Raw genomic sequence first — 15,299 nt, forward strand, 5'->3', positions numbered from 1 at the left:
TTTGTCGCTTAGCGACTTCATCAGACAACCAATCCTGTTTGGCTTCAAAAATGGCTCAGCTCCTTTACTGCTCATACTCACTTTTATTTTTGGCTACATTCCAGTTGGTTAAAAGTCTTCAAACTACAAGGAGGGTTGCCACCTGGCCGGTAAAAATGATGGCTGATCCCAATGTTATTAATAGGGAAAAAAGATAAATATATAGGAAGGCCGGTATTTGTTTCCAGAAAAAGTGGCAACCCTAACTACAAGGGAGTACAGCTCCAGACACAGTCAATTCTTCTTTAATGGGGAGTCCTCACGATGACGCATGTAAGTGCTAAATGCAAGAGGAAAGCAACATACTGTCATTATGAGGACGCCCCATTAAAGAAGAATTGGCTGCATCTGGACCTGCAGTTGAACGCTTTCAATCGGAATGCAGGACACCACAGGAAAAAAAACCTAGAGTGTGTAAGAGCCCTTATACGGCTTTGTGCATAGAGCTCTGCTGCCACATAGTGGCTTCTTGATATCCTAGATCTAGAGCAGGGATCCCCAACGTTTTGAACTCGTGAGCAACATTCAGAAGTAAAAGGAGTTGGGGAGCAACACTAGCATGAAAAATGTTCTTGGGGTGCCAAATAAGGGCTGGGATTGGCCATTTGGTAGCCCCTATGTGGATTGTCAACCTATATTGAGGCTCTGTTTGGCAGTACATCTGGTTTTTATACAACTAAAACTTACCTCCAAGCCTGGAATTCAAAAATAAGCACCAACATTGAGGCCACTGGGAGCAACATCCAAGGGGTTGGAGAGCAACATGTTGCTCACGAGCTACTGGTTGGGGATCCTGATCTAGAGCAAAGAACAAATAAATGGCATTCTGGCAAAAAAGTCACTGGACTGCACTGGTTGCCTGTACATTGTTGATACTTTTAGTGTTCACTGACAGTACTTTAGCCCCACTGTCCCTGTATAAACAGCTTGCTTACTGCTGATGCATGCTATGTTGCTGTTTATTTACCTCTGATCTATTAAGATTGAATCAATTTATTAGACAGAATTCTCTCCAGGATTATCCTGTATTTACACAGTGCTTTTCATAGATTGTTTATTACTCACATAGCATTTTATAATCCTGCTTAACCAGTTAGACTTATAAACCAATGTTAACATCAGAGCCCTTGATAAAAATGTGCACTTCTTGGTGTTACTGGTCCTTTAATACTCTTCAAGAACCAAGTCAGATTTGACTATCCCGTGTGAAACAGGGCCCTTAACAAGGACCTTATTTCAGTGCTTGCTGGATAACTGATATCATGCCTGTATGTGTGATGTAAATTCTACTTATGACAAATGGTGCCTTTTGCTTGTTTCCCTAGATACTGTGCAGGGGATAAAGGTTTACTTTACTTTGTTTGAGCCTTTGGTCCTGACTTTTATTTCTGCCTGCAGGGTAATGACACACAGCAATTCTGTAACAAACAAGGGAAAGTTGTGCTCACCGCTAATTTTTAAAACCATTAGGCGGGGGTGCAATGAGGCTGTGACCACAAAATACATATAGACAAATACAAGATTCCTCTGCACTCAACCCATTATCAATATATTTAAGACAGAGACATTTTGTGCATACTGCTACTAAAAAATGCCTTACCTTTTAAACAAAACAGGGATTGTTTGTCCATATATTGCAATATATTTAAGCTGCCAACTATGTCAAACTACACAGCAATTCTGGCCAAGAAGGTGAAAGTGCTTTGGATCCCTTCCCATTGATGGAAATGAATGGTGATTGCCTGTAATAATGGTGCATGGTACCTGTGTGTTGTTTAGATACAAGGCAGCCTATAGGGGGAATAACATGGGGGAAGACTTCAGCAACGTGTTGGTGTAATTACCTGCATTGATAAGGTCTGCTTTAGGAGTGCCCATATTTTAATAATGCGAGGACTCCTGTTAGTGATGTTGTCCCATTATGATCTACATCCATAAAAGCATTGTTAGTGTTCTGTTCCGTGGAAAATATTACTTAAATATTGATTTATGAGAAAATGCATACTGTTATATTTTTTTTAAACCAAAAAGTTTTTATTGATTTTCATTCACAAGACAAGGGGGAGGGGGGGAGGGGGGGCATACTGTTATATTTAACAAACTATTTCTTATGTAACCGTAACATAGTAAATATCTGAATGGAAAGCATGAAACAGGAGGGTGATTTAGACAAGCTGTTTGTTGGGTCTTGAGATCTACTGATCTCCAGCTAAAGGTCTACTGGTAGATCCCGATCCACCTTTTTGACACCCCTGGTCTACTTCATCTACTTCTTTGTCTACTTCTGTATGAGAAAACTGTTGTCCTGAAAGACAGGCATATTGTGTAATGGGAATTATATTTTGCTTGACTTAAGAATCTTGTTGTTGTTCTGGTTTGCATCTTGTATTTGCATACTCCAGGAAATTGTAAAGCCAAAAGTCAACAAATAGGGTTCTCTAGTCTAGAACCTTGAAATGTTGGAGCTTCGGTCAAGTTTTGCTCTAGGCTTAAAGCAGTGATCCCCAACCAGTAGCTCGTGAGTAACATGTTGCTCTCCAACCCATTAGATGTTGCACCCAGTGGCCTCAAAGCAGGTGCTTCTTTTTGAATTCCAGGCTTGGAGGCAAGTTTTGGTTGTATAAAAACTAGGTGTCCTGCCATACAGAGCCTCAGTGTAGGTTCACAATCCACATAGGAGCTACCAAATGACCAATCACAGCACATATTTGGCACCCCAAGAACATTTTTCATGCTTGTGTTGCTCCCCAACTTCTGAATATTGCTCACGGGTTCAAAAGGTTGGGGATCCCTGGCTTAGACGAACAGTAACACCAAAAAATGAATGTTTAAAAGGTATGACAATATTAGCACTGTTGTCCTACATTGCTAAAACTTGTATGTGTGCTTCAGAAACACAACTATAGTTTATATAAACAAGCTGCTGTGTAGACATGGGGGCAGCCATTCGAGCACAGGATACATAGTAGATTATGGATACATTCTGAAGAATCCCATTGTATAATAAATATATGTATATAATATATGTATATATATATGTATGTAATATCTATAAAAAAAGAATGCTGTTTTCAAATGAACTATTTGCAAAATACTAAAAGTTAACTTAAACGCCTTTAACACTATACAATTTGTACAACCATTTCCTAGACCTGATATCACCCTAGATAAACATATAGTATTGACTATATAGCTTCCTCTATCAAACAGGAGCGATGGATGAATTTGTATAGTATTAGAAATATTTTCTTGGCAGTCTTGTATGTGGTGGTAGTGCAGGGGTGGGGGGTGGCTTTACCATCACAGGGTCTGCTGTATAGTTTGCACCACTTTATCCTGCATATAAATAACAGTAGCGTTTGCAGTACTGGCATTAGCCATGTTTTTGATTGAAATCTGTTTGCAGCTGTAAAGTATGCCAAGGACTTGTCAGACTTGTCAATTCAGTACCTTTTGAGGGTAATCCTTTGGACCCAAACACTGGGATTTCCCCCCCCCCCCTCGTCCAAGTGCTCTAACTATTCCCCATATATTGTGCGTCCAGTGGAGGAAATAACTGAAGATGATCTAAAAAATTTTGCCAATTCTGTAAGGGATAAAGTTTGCAACACTGTGCATGTAATACTTTAAAATACTTTAATACTTTAAAGTACTCTATTCAACCTACATTGAATTCCAAACGGAAGAAAGATTACTCTGTTCCCAGCTGGCTGCGATCTTGGTGTCTTTAATTTAGGCTACAGTATTCCATCAGTGCCTTGTCACACACCCATGAGTTCAGTTGCATTGCACTACATGGTAATAGATCTTATGCGGTCCTGTTAAATTTTACCTTTGGATATGAGGTTCTAGCACAGAACAGGCACTATGACTTATTCTTTCTACTTTCAATGGTATTCAACTTCCTGCAGAAAGAACATTTTTAGGAACATCTGAATGAATCTTACATTTCTAAAGTGCCCTTGGCTGACTTTGTGATAAGAGCATCTAGTTAAAGGGATTCTTTCATGATTTTTATAATGTCGTTTTTATTTCTAAATTACACTTACACTGCAAATAATTCACTCTACCATATAAAATTTCATTCCTGAAGGTGTATTTTTTTTTAGTTGTAATATTGGTGTGTAGGCAGCAATCTCATGTCATTTTGCCATGTGCTTTCAGAAAGAGCCAGCACTTTAGGATGGAACTGCTTTCTGGCAGGCTGTTGTTTCTCCTACTCAATGTAACTGAATGTGTCGAGTGGGACCTGGATTTTACTATTGAGTGCTGTTCTTAGATCTACCAGGCAGCTGTTCTCTTGTATTAGGCAACTATCTGGTTACCTTCCCATTGTTCTGTTGTTAAGCGGCTGGGGGTGTGGAAAGGTAGGGGGGTGATATCACTCCAACTTGCAGTAATGAGTGACTGAAGTTTCAGAGTACAAGTCAAATGACTGGGGGGCAGCTGGGAAACTGACAATATGTCTAGCCCCATGTCAGATTTCAAAATTAAATAAAACGAAATCTGTTTGCTCTTTTGAGAAACTGATTTCAGTGCAGAATTCTGCTGGAGCAGCACTATTAACTGGTGAGGTTTGATTTTTTTTTGTCCCATGACAGTATGTATCCCTTTAAGAAAAAGCACTGTAGAGTTTCCTAGGTTAGTTAATGTCACTATCATTTGCTTCCTCAAGAGAATAACTTATTATAATACACAAAATCCATGAATATCTTGTAAATTATATCCTTATAAACCAGTAATGTCATCAGTTATAAACTTAGGGGGTATTTATCATGGTCCGAATATCCCAACCTCGAATAATTCATGGTTTTCGGGGGGGGGGGGGAACCTACAATTTTTTCAAGATTTATTAAAGTCTATTGGTCTAAAAACTCCAAATCCGAAACCCCAGCATCTAAAAGCTCTTGAGGTCCTGTATAAGTCAATAGGGAAGGTGCCAGTGTCTGCGCTGATGTCCGTACCAATATCTGATGAGTTTGCGGTTTCTCAAATGACCCAGAACTTATAGCAAATGTGCAAGTCATTGAACCCCTGGGTAATAGTGACCATAATGTTATATAACTTAATGTCTGGTGCAAAAAACAAATATATACTGGGGCAACAAAAACCATGAATTTTGCAAATGCTAATTTTAGTGCCTTGAGGGCTGCCCTACAGAGCATTGATTGGGGCATTAAGTTTTCAGCTAAAAACTATTTTGCAAATGCTAATTTTAGTGCCTTGAGGGCTGCCCTACAGAGCATTGATTGGGGCATTAAGTTTTCAGCTAAAAACACAGAACAGAAATGGTTGTCATTTAAAATGACATTAAATCATTACTGTTCTCAATTTATTCCCTTAAGGACTAAACGTAGAAGCTCTAAGAATCATCCTATGTGGCAAAGAAGTTAATGGGAAAGAAGAGAAAGGCAATTAAAAACTACAAATCTGTTGGGACAGAAGCTGCATATAATGAATATAAACACTGTAATAAATGTTGTAAATAAGCAATCCAGAAGGCAAAGAAAGGAAATGAAGAGTTAAAAGCGGTGGAGGTGAAAACTAACCCTAAAAAGTTTTTTAAATATATTAATAGTAAGAAAATGCAGGTTGAGAGTGTTGCTCCATTAAATAATGGTACCAGTATGGTTGTAACAGATACAGAAAAGGCAAATGTGCTAAATAAGTTCTTTTCTTCAGTGTATACAATAGAGGAGTCTGACTTCCCAGGCTCACTTCATAGCTGCACTAATGGCTCAGCTCAATCTAGTCAGTGGCTGACTCAGGATATGATTCAAAAAGCTTTAACCCTTTGCCTGCCAAGCACGTACGGCGTACGTGCTGGCAGGCAAATGCTCAGGCTGCCAAGAACGTACATTGTACGTTCTTTGGCAGCTGAGCTCTCTCTCTGCTTCGGCGGCTTTTGCCGCCTCCGCAGAGAGTGTGGAGAGAAGACAGCCCCCTAGGCAACGAGGCTGGGGGGCTGTCAAGTCGGATCTGCGACTCGATTGTCGCAGATCCGACTTCAAAGTAGCAGACGCATCGCATGGAGCGTCTGCTACTACACTCACCTTCTTCCTGCCTGCAGAGCCGCCCACGCACTTCCTGCTGCGCAGCAACTCTGCAGACACGCTGCCAGGACTCCTCCAAAGAAGACAGCGATTCTCCTGCTCCAAAAACGGTAAGTGCACGTTTTTTTTACACACTTACCTGCACCTACACATACTTACAGTACATTTATACATTTTAGTAAAGATTGGAATTTTTTTTAATTTTTTTTTTTAATTTTAGCACACTTGGTCCCTTTTGTACAGTTATTTACACTTATTTACACTTATTTACATGTATTTGCACACTCAGATAACTTTTATTAGTGCACAAATATGTATACACAAACAGGTGTTTTTTTTTTTTTTACGAATTCATTATACTGTTATCTTTTGTTTTTTTTGCCTAAAAACGTGTTATTTTGGCAGCGTGACTATTGGATAATCGATTTTGGCCACTAATTACGCTGTCAGAACAATTATTTTGTTATTTCATTGATTTACGCTATTTTTGTGGTTTTATTGCAATTTTATCCCTGCATTATTGTTCCTTATGTATCTTTAGTATAGTTTTGCTGTTTGGTGCTTTGGTATAGAAAGATAGATTTTACTTAGTTTGATCCGCCAAAATATGTGCTTTCCAAAAATATATGGGTTTCTGGGGGTCTTTTTACAGTTTGGGGGTCTTACGGCACATAACGTACAGTTAGGGTTCTCTTTTCTGCAGCTTAGTTGGCTAGCGTGAAAATTCATAGGCACGTTTTTGATTTGGGGTCCATACACAACACATACTTTGGTAAATCTATACATATTGGGCATCAAACTATTTATTAGACCTCTGACGTCCATATTTAGAGAGATTTTTCTTTGTACGTAAAACATTGTGTGTGATAAATGCGGCAAACTGCAAAATTTTTAGGCGATTTTCAGAAATGTTGTAAAAACCTATATGTTTAGAAAAGCTTTGCAGTTTGGTAGTTTCGTGTAGAAAGACGTCGTTATCTTTGTTGGAATCGGCAGAATGTGTACTTTCCAAAAATATATGGTTTTGGGGGGTCATTGCTGTTAGGAGGGTCTTGAGGCACATAATATGAAGTCAAGGGTCTATGTTCACAGAAGGCGAATCGGCAGCGGAGAAAACTCATATTCACTATTTTTATTTGGGGTCCGCACATGCCAGCTGCCTTGGTATATCTATGCATATTGGGCATCAAACTGTTCAGTAGACCCTTGGCATCAATATTTATGGTGTTTTACAATTGTATGTAAGAAATTGGGTGAGATAAATGCGGCCAATTGCACTATTTTTTTAGCGATTTTCAGAAATGTAAAAACAGTTGCTTTTATCGCCAAATTTAGGAAAGGCTTGCGACTTGGTACTTAGGAGTGCAAAGACATGCATACCCAATTTGGATTCGCAGGAATGTGTACTTTCCGAAAATATATGGTTTTCTGGGGTGAACTTACTTTTTTCTACCTTTGCCCCCCCCAAAAACTATGTAAATGTGTTGATTTTGCAGTACCTCAAATGACAGACCATATGGGGGTCTTCCTTTTGGGGCCCCTATATGCCACGTGCTTGGGTACACCTATACATATTGTGTATCAAACTGTTCACAGGACCCTAGGCTTTCATATTTGGGGTGATTTCTCTTGATACCTAAAAGTATGTGGGAAATACGATGCTGCAGGGTGGAAAATTTGAGGTGATTTTTGGAAATGTCATCAAAATTGCCAAATTTAGGAACATTTTGCAGCTTGGTGCTTTGGAGTACAAAGACATGCATACCCAATTTGGATTCGGGGGAATGTGTACTTTCCGAAAATATATGGTTTTCTGGGGTGAACTTACTTTTTTCTACCTTTGCCCCCCCAAAAACTATGTAAATGTGTTGATTTTGCAGTACCTCAAATGACAGACCATATGGGGGTCTTCCTTTTGGGGCCCCTATATGCCACGTGCTTGGGTACACCTATACATATTGTGTATCAAACTGTTCACAGGACCCTAGGCTTTCATATTTGGGGTGATTTCTCTTGATACCTAAAAGTATGTGGGAAATACGATGCTGCAGGGTGGAAAGTTTGAGGTGATTTTTGAAAATGTCACCAAAATTGCCGAATTTAGAAACATTTTGCAGCTTGGTGCTTTGGAGTAGAAAGACATGCATACCCAATTTGGATTCGGGGGAATGTGTACTTTCCGAAAATATATGGTTTTCTGTGATGAACGCACTTTTTTCTCCCTTTGCCGCCCCCAAAACAATGTAAATGTGTTGATTTTGCAGCACCTGAAATGACAGACCATATGGGGGGGTCTTCCTTTTGGGGCCCCTATATGCCTCATGCTTGGGTACACCTATACATATTGGGCATAAAACTGTTCAGAGGACCCTAGGCTTTCATATTTGGGTTGATTTCTCTTGATACCTAAAAGTATGTGGGAAATACGATGCTGCAGGGTGGAAAATTTAAGGTGATTTTTGGAAATGTCACCAAAATTGCCAAATTTAGGAATGTTTTCCAGCTTGGTGCTTTGGAGTACAAAGACATGCATACCCAATTTAGATTCATGGGAATGTGTACTTTCCGAAAACATATGGTTTTCTGGGGTGAACTTACTTTTTTCTACCTTTGCCCCCCCAAAAACGATGAATGTGTTGATTTTTCAGTATCTGAAATGACAGACCAAATGGGGGGTCTTCATTTTGGGGCCCCTATAGGCCACGTGCTTGGGTACACCTATACATATTGGGCATCAAACTGTTCAGAGGACCCCAGGCTTTTATATTTGGGGTGATTTTTATACTCAATAGTATGTGGGACATACGATGCTGAATGGTGGACGTGTAGAGGTTATTTTTGAAAATGTCCCTAAAATTGCCAAACTTCCCCCGAATTCCATATTGGATTCGGGGGAATGTGTACTTTCCGAAAATATATGGTTTTCTGGGGTGAACTTACTTTTTTCTACTTTTACCCTCCCCCAAAACGATGCAAATGTGTTGATTTTGCAGTATCTGGAATTACAGAACTGATAGCTCAAATGGGGTGTCTACATTTTATGGCCCCTATATACCACATGTTTAGGTAAACTGATACATATTGGGCATCAAACTGTTCAGTGGACCCCAGGCTTTCATATTTGGGGTGTTTTACATTGATACCTAATGATGTGTGGGAGATATGATGCTGTAGAGTGGAAGCTTTGAGTTAATTTTTCAAAAAATTCACCAATTTCTATAAAACATTATAACTTTAGGAAACAATTGCAACTTGGCAGTTTGGAGTACAAAGATATATTTACCCATTTTTGATTCACCAGAATCTGTTCTTTCTAATAATGGGTAGTTTTCTTGGGTAAACCTACTGTTAGTGGAATGTTTGGCCTTGAAATCAGAAGTATGCTGTTTGGGGAGCGGTGCTTTAGAAATTTGGTACTGTACTGCTTAGAGATTTTGATCTATACAAGTGAGAAATCTCCATAAAACGATATATATTTGGTATTGCCGCGTTCAGGAGACATAGACCTTTCCAAATCGGCTGTGTTCTCGTACATAAAATAAATTATGTTTCTGATATATGTGATTGTTCTTTGTGAAACATGATTTTTTTCATTTTATTAGACACTTAGAAGCCTATATTTCCCAGGGCAGCCCGTCCTGTCAGTGCAGACGTATGGGGTTAAACCTGGATATCTCCGGAGGCAGGACAAAAGAAAAAACTTTAAGCCTTTAGGTTCCGCCTTCTCCCTTAATTAACCAGCTCTGGCCTTGCCACTTCAGTTTTTTTCTTTTGTCCTGAGTAGGAGGTAGGACCAGGGGTTATTCCCCTTGTAATTAATTAGAGTAGTTAGCTCTTTTAGTTTTATTTTTCAGGGAATGTGCGGAGCCATTCCCTAGGGGTCTGGGCAGGGCTCTCCCTCCTTGCCAGCAGTGACTGCCAAGTGGAGAAGTCTGAAAACATTTCTTTTTTGGGATATTAAAATTACCAGTTGGTAATTCGCCCAGACAGACAGGCCCAGGAGGCACAAAGAATTCTATGGCCAGACATTGGTTACTGCCAGGTGGAAGGCTACACATTTCCAGCAGTTTGGATTTCCACTGCAGTGCGTGTATACACAGGTTTCCCCCTACTGAAGAATTAGGGGAAGGTTGCCACAGGAGGATTCACCTCGCATGGAGTAGGTATGAGGCAAGGGGCTATACAAGCCAGAGCCCGCCCCCCAGTTCTGTCGTGACCCTGCCTATTATTCCGGGCAGCCCGCCCCGCAGGAGGAGGTAAGTGCGAGTTACTTACGAACCGCTGGAGAGCGGTGCTGTCATGTAGCGGCGTTCCCTCGCAGTGAGTGCGGAAGTCACGCTGACGTCTGGCGCTGTGACGTCAGCTCTCGCGTGAATTGGAGGCGCATCCTAGCTGGGACGCGGTTGGAGGCCTAGGCGCAAAGAGAAGCGCTACGCTGTTGCGGGGGAGGCAGAGGTTATCTGCGGTGCAGGGGTGAGTGTTTAACACCCATTATGTCGGTTCCAAGTCTGCCCGACACGTTGCTTGATCTTATTAAGGATATGCCGCAAGGGGACAAGGCAGAGGCAAAATTGAGGAAGTGCAAAGCTAAATCTAAGCGCACAAGGTTGTCTCTTAAGGGCATCCATTCCCCACCAGAAGTAATTGATCAGAGAGGTGCAAGTTTAAAAGGGAATTCGGATACAGAGGTCGTGCCTTTCATGCTGCCTGAGTCAAATCCCTTATTATCCCAGGAGGCTTGTCCTTTAGCACAACATTCACCAGTAGGGCAGTCTGCTGAGGAGGATACAATTAATGCAGGAAATTCATCTTCACAGCAGCAACAATTTTCGGAACTTATTAAATGGGTCAAAACAGCTGTTCATCAGTCACTTCAGCAGCAAACAGTGCAGAAAAGGAGGCATAGATCCCCTTCTTTTTCATCTCCTAGTTCTGACCAATCCAGAAGCTCTGACCAGTCACAGGATTCTTCAGAATATTATTCCTCAGATTCTGATTCAGAAGGGCCAGTTTTTGTCCAGCAGGAGCAGGTTAAACGCCTTTTAAGAGATATGCTGCAGACTCTAGAGATAAAAGACACAACAACAGCCACTTCTAAGGCAGATAGAGTGTTAGGTTTGCAACCAAAAAAGCATAAGTGTTTTCCGGTGTTTAGATCTATTACTCAAACTATTGATTCTGAGTGGAATCATCCAGAAAAAAGAGTGAACATTAGTAAAAGATTCTTTACTAAATACCCTATTCCTGAAGAGTACAAATCTAAGTGGGATAAACCACCAAGGGTGGATTCGTCGATTTCTAGATTATCCAAGTTTACAACACTTCCTACAGAGGATGCCATGGCATTCAGAGATCCTATGGATAAACGTATGGAGAATGCACTAAAGAGAGGTTGTGCAAGCACAACGGCAATTTTCAGACCAGCTACCGCAGCATCAGGTCTGGCACGTACTGCTAAGTTCTGGACACAAGAATTGTTACAACACTATGCACAAGATTCGTTTCTTACAGCTGAACTTAACAGAGTGGCCACAGCTTTTGACTTTCTAGGTGAAACAGCAATGGAGATCATAAGATTAGCAGCAAGATCGTCAGCGAATGCAGTGGCTGCTAGGAGAGCTTTGTGGCTTAGGCATTGGTCAGGAGACAATGCGTCAAAGGGGCGATTAGTCTCATTGCCTTTTTCAGGGGAGCATCTTTTTGGACCTGAATTGAAACAAATTATTTCAGAGGTAACAGGTGGAAAAAGTTCTTTTTTACCACAAGGACGGAAGAACCGTACAGATCAGTATCGAAGACAGTCAAACCGATCTTGGGGATCTTCGTCTAGATCCTTTCGTCCATTCAGACGTAACTCATATAACCAATCTAGTTCATCAAACTACGCGGCACGCAAGAGAACAACCTGGCCCAGCCAGAACAAGCAAATTAGAAAACCAAACGTGCTCAAGACCTCAGATGCATGAAGGTCACCAAGCACCGGGTGGAATCGAAGCAGTTGGCGGGAGACTTCTAAGTTTCTACCCAGTGTGGGAAGAGCTCATTCACGACGAGTGGGCACTAGACATAGTAAGAAGTGGTTACAAAATCCCTTTCGAATCCCTTCCTCCTCGAAGAGTGTTTGTTCCTTCTTCTCTACCACGCAATCCAGTAAAAAGGAAAGGCTTGCTAAACTGCATCTCAAACATGCTGGAAGCAAAAGTCATTGCAGAAGTTCCTCACCAATTCAGGTTCAGAGGTTTTTATTCAAATTTATTTTTAGTAGAGAAGAAGGGAGGGAGTTACAGGCCTGTCCTGAATCTCAAGCCTTTAAATGTTCATATAAAAAAGCAAAAATTCAGGATGGAGACGCTAAGATCAGTGATCAATGCCATGGAGCCTCAATATTATATGACAACCATCGACCTGCAGGAGGCGTACTTGCACATACCGATACATCTGGGTCATCAGAAGTACCTGCGGTTTGCTGTGGGTCAGAATCACTTCCAGTTCAGAGCCCTACCTTTCGGATTGACCACAGCACCTCGGGTGTTTACGAAAGTATTGGCTCCAGCAATAGCCATTCTAAGAACGGAAGGGATAAAAGCAACTCCATACCTAGACGACATCCTCATTATGTCTCCTACGGCGGAATTGGCAGAGGAACAGACGCGTCAAACGCTCAGTATACTTCGTCGCTTCGGGTGGCTGATCAATGCCAAGAAGAGCAACTTGTTACCAAGTCAATCAATCAAGTTTCTAGGAATGCAGTTCAATTCCAGGACAAGGTTGGTGGCACTGCCAAACGACAAAGTAACAGGGTTACAAACAGCGACCTTAAGTTTTCTGCGAATGAGGCAGCCCACAGCAGAAGACCACTTAAGGCTGTTAGGGTTGATGGTGTCGACTCTGGAGGCAATTCCTTATTCACGTTTTCACCTAAGGCCGCTTCAAAGGCATTTTCTGGCTCATTGGAACAGGGATCACAAAGACTTGTCTCAGAACATTCCACTCACAAATGGTCTAAGGGAAGAACTGAGGTGGTGGACAGAGGAGAGAAATGTTGCAAGAGGCTGTCTGTGGTCACTGCCACCTTGGATAGTAATCAGCACGGACGCCAGCTTATCGGGCTGGGGGGCAGCAATGAACGACAAGACATGTCAGGGAGAGTGGCTGCAGAAAGAATCCCGGCTGCACATAAATGTGCTAGAGTTGAGAGCAGTTTACAAAGCACTGAGAGTTTGGTCACACCAGCTAAAAAATTGTCCAATAAGAATACAATCCGACAATGCGACTGCAGTGGCATATATCAATCACCAAGGAGGCACAAGAAGTCAGGCAGCGATGAACGAGGTATCCAAGATATTTTGGTGGGCAGAAAACCAGGGCTCAATCTTGTCAGCAATATACATCCCAGGTGTGGAAAATTGGGAGGCCGATTATCTCAGCAGAAACAAGATCGATCAGGCCGAGTGGGCTCTCCATCCAGAGGTGTTCCAGCTCCTGATACAGAAATTCGGAAAGCCAGAGATAGATCTCATGGCATCACACAGAAACAACAAGCTTCCACGGTACTGTTCGAGAACAAACGATCCAAGGGCAGAAGTAATAGATGCCTTAGTCATCCCATGGAAGTTCACAAAGGTTTATCTATTCCCACCATTTATACTGTTGGCAAGAGTAATAAAGAAAGTTCGTCAAGAGCAAGTGCAAGCAATTCTAGTTGCACCGGATTGGCCTCGACGAGCGTGGTACGCGGACTTGGTGAACATGTCAGTCTCACCACCATGGCGTCTTCCGCTGCGTCCAGATCTGCTGTTGCAAGGACCAGTCAGGCATGACAACTTGCAAATGTTACGCTTAGCGGCATGGGACTTGAGACCCAGATCTGGAGAGACAGAGGTTTCTCAGAGGAAGTGATTAAAACCTTAGTTAGAGCAAGGAAACCTTCTACGGTCAAAATCTATCACAGAACCTGGTCAATATTCCAGTCGTGGTGTAGTGAGAACAGAATTTCTTGGAAAAATTGCTCCATTCAACAATTCCTCAGTTTCCTCCAAGGAGGTCTTGACAAGGGTCTTAGTGTGGGAGCACTAAGATCACAGACGTCAGCATTGTCTGTGCTTTTTCAGTTTCAATGGGCTATTCAACCTGAAGTAAAACAATTTTTTCAAGCGGTTATGCATATCAAACCTCCATACAGAGATCCCACCCCTCCATGGGACCTCAACCTGGTGCTAAAGGTGTTACAAGGGCCTCCATTCGAGCCTCTAGCAGATTGTTCTGACAAATTTTTAGCTTGGAAAGTAGTTTTCCTTCTAGCAATTTGTTCAGCTAAGAGAGTATCCGAGCTGCAAGCACTCTAGGTAAAAGTTCCTTGGATGATATTCCACAAGGATAAAGTAGTCTTTAGGACTATACCATCATTTTTACCAAAAGTGGTGTCAGAGTTTCACCTGAACCAGGATATAGTACTACCATCTCTATGTCCCAATCCACAGAACGAGGCAGAGAAACGTCTACATACTCTGGATGTGGTTAGAGCTCTAAAATATTACTCTAACCGTACAGCTTTTAGAAAATCAGAAGCTCTTTTTGTTTCTTATGGGCCGCCAAGGAGAGGACAAGCGGCTTCTAAGAGAACGATAGCAAGATGGTTAGTTGAAGTTATCAATTTTGCATACAAGCAATCTTCGAGACGGCCACCGTTTCCTGTCAAAGCTCATTCTACGTGGGCCGTCAGTACATCATGGGCATTGAAAAATTGTGCCACAGCAGAACAGATTTGCAAAGCGGCAACATGGTCTTCAGTTCACACCTTTGCAAAGTTCTATAGGCTCAATATTTTCGCCTCAGCAGAGGCAGCCTTTGGGAGAAAGGTGCTGCAAGCAGTAGTACCTCCTTAAGTTCTCCCTCCCTTGTTTTTTATGGGAAGACGGCTCTTGAACGTCCCCATACGTCTGCACTGACAGGACGGGCTGCCCTGGGAAAACAGGATTTTCTTACCGGTAAATCCTTTTCTCCCGGGCCCGTACTGTCAGTGCAGTAAGTCCCTCCCGTTTTTTAGAGGAGGTGTTGGCGGTTTGCCAAGGTTCCTTTCGGACCAGAATTACCTGTTATATTATTTAAAATGAAAGAAAAATATTTTAATATATATGAATTAAATATATATATAAAAAAAAAAAAAAAAAAAGGATTTTTAATTTCTTAGTCAATAGTATGACTGTT

This window comes from Xenopus laevis, chromosome 2S (assembly GCF_017654675.1).
Source record: "Xenopus laevis strain J_2021 chromosome 2S, Xenopus_laevis_v10.1, whole genome shotgun sequence".
Lineage (NCBI taxonomy): Eukaryota > Metazoa > Chordata > Amphibia > Anura > Pipidae > Xenopus > Xenopus laevis.